General features: G+C 53.4%; 1 long non-coding RNA gene across 1 annotated transcript; it reads left to right on the plus strand.

The window, feature by feature from the left end:
* The first annotated feature begins 671 nt into the window (after positions 1-671).
* Positions 672-2,373, plus strand: LOC311421124. The gene is made up of 2 exons (XR_014684710.1): positions 672-858; positions 1,405-2,373. It is a non-coding gene; the product is annotated as an uncharacterized lncRNA (long non-coding RNA).
* Positions 2,374-2,601: the final 228 nt, after the last annotated feature.

A 2,601-nucleotide genomic window follows, 5' to 3' on the forward strand; every position in this document is an offset into this window, starting at 1 on the left:
TTTTTTGGAAATTCAATTTTCCACTGAAAAAACAGTTTTGACAAAATATTTTTGATCAGCCCTAACATAAGCGAGCCATTTTGCACTTCGAAAGTGCTGCGCTTGCAAAATACTTAGCAATCCTCCCATTGACAGCACACCCAGTGCCAAATAGTTGTATTCCCCTTAGCACAGTGAAATCATCAAGTACTTGCGGCTGATTTGCATCGTTTTTAATTTGTTTGAACAAGCCGGGCCAGATCCTCAGCTGGAGTCAATTAGCAATGAAGCCGAGGGCAGAACGCTGCCTTGCACCACGGCAAGCTGCGGCTCCTCGCCTCGGCAAGGCGGCGGGGCCGCTAGAGGGCACCGGCGGGCGGGGGGTCGCCCTTGTCCCCGTCCCCCCCTCCCCATCCCCGTGTCCCCGCGTCCCCGGGGTCTGTGGCGGTGCCGCCCCCCTGTGCCGGGGGCTCCCCCGGGTGGCACCGAGGGCTCCCGCAGCTGCCCGGCCGGCGGGGCGCGCGTCGCGCCGCTGAGCTGCTAAGCTGTCAAAAAGTTTCAAACTGCTCCGAGGAGAGGAGCCAATAGAGCTGCTGAAAAACCTCATTCTGTACGGGATTTTTTTTTTTTTTTTTTTTTTTTTTGCTTCCCCCAAAACTGCGCGTGTGTTTGCGAGCCAAGGCCGGCGCGCCAGCGAGGCTGGGAGTGCGTCTCCTCGAGCGCACCTCGGCTGTCCCGCGCCTCGCAGCGAGCCCAACGCGTGGCTTTCCGCCTCGCCGGCCTCTGCTGACGACAGCCCGGGTGCTTTGGTGGCTGCTGGGCTCCCAGAACAAATTGCTGCGTGTTTCGGGCTGCCTCGCCAAGCTTTAGCTCACGACGGTAGGTTACTCACGCACGCCTGTTCCCATTGAAGTTAATAGGGGAGCATTAGCCTAGCACGAACGCAAGCGGGCTGCCTGATGTAATGAGCCGCTGCTGTGAGTAAGGCGCTCAGCAGCCAGCCTCTAATTAGAAGATGCCTGGCTACTTGGGAAGAAAAGAAACACGGTTTGTCAGGTCAGGAGAGAAAGGCTGCCTAGGTTCATTGCGTTTGGGGGGATTCTGCTAGTGTTAGCAAAGGAGGCAGGAAGATTTTGCCAAAGTCTTCCTGAAGTACGGATACTGAGTCTTAGCTGATAGTAATAGGGAAAAATAAAACAGACAAAATAAAATGCTGCCTGACACTAAATGCAGCTCCCATCCAGATGCAGTCTCTTGATGAAGGACTTCCAGCTAAAGGCTAGAAAGCAGCAAATAAATACATCCTTCCTCCTCCCCCCCAAAAACATTTTTGTTCCGCCTTTATACAAGCCTAGCCTCATTGTGTAGGCTTTATACTTAAATTTTGTAAGCTCTTAGTTTGCTAGCTCTTAATTCTTCACACAGATTCCCAAATTCTTGTGCTGATCTGTGTGGCTGGGCCTGTGACTGCAGAAGCGAAGCATGGCATGGTTGGGTGGTACAAGCTCGCTGTGCAGCTGAAAGGCCAAGCGGAGCCTGGGACCTGTGCTCCTGACAAGCTGAGCCCGAGTTGGAACCAGCACCATGGCCACAAACTTCATCTTGTGGTCCCTTCCAGTCCCTGCCAGTCTGTGATTCTGTGATCTGACAGCTGCTAACCTTCAGTGCCACGGCTGCCCTGGCACCAGGCTCGTGCCTCTGCAGCAGGCAGCCTTCCTTCCTCATGCTGCTCCGCCACTTTGGGTTCTGAACAGCATTTTTTTGCTTACCCTGAAAGCAGCACGGTGAGAGCTCCACAAGGGCTTCTGCTCTGCCCAGCACTGGGGGTTTTCTCCTGGGCTCTGTGGGGGGCTGCAGGTGAGGGCTGAGCCCACTCCTCGCTTTGCCCTGCAAGTGCTGCATTGCTCAGGTCCTTCAGTGCCTCCCTTCCAAGCCCAAACCAGCATCCACAGCTGCTCCCTGCCTCTCAGAGCTGGGCTAGCATCAAGCATGGAGATCCTTGACCAGACATGACTGGAGGCACGCAGAGCACACTTGCCGTGACACAGGGGAGCCGCCCTGCTAGGCCTGCAGGACAGCAGTGGCAAGCCCAGCAACGGGAAGGCAGCAGGAATGTGGATGTGGTGCGCAGGAACGCGGCGTGTACGCAGCCGTGGCTGGCTGTCACTCTTCCTCGCCACTTCAGGAGCCTGGCACAAGGCAACTACCACCAAGGCTCATTTGAATAATTCCCACATACATTCCAGATGTTGACCACATGGCCTGCCTTTGTAAGGTTTAAAAATAAAGGGTGGGGGAGGAAAAAGGGTGAAGCGTGTTTTTTTTCTTCAGTGTCCATATTTGTTTTCTACACAGATGTTTGTAGTTGCACAGAATAAATAAGCATAAATCAGCCCTCCTTTTTCTTTATTTTTTATAAGTGCACTATATGATTCACATGGATGGAACCTGCACACAGCTCAGCGGAGATGACAGAGCTAAGCCGCAGACTGTTGACATATAGTAAAGGGCGATGTATTCTTTTTAGGGACAAGAAAATCTTAAAATAACCACATTGATCAAAAACACAACCAGGGCCACTGCTGCTCCGCTCCCTCCCTTTTCAGACAGGGAACCTGACCC

The sequence above is a fragment of the Aythya ferina genome, assembly GCF_964211825.1.
Source record: "Aythya ferina genome assembly, chromosome: 18".
Lineage (NCBI taxonomy): Eukaryota > Metazoa > Chordata > Aves > Anseriformes > Anatidae > Aythya > Aythya ferina.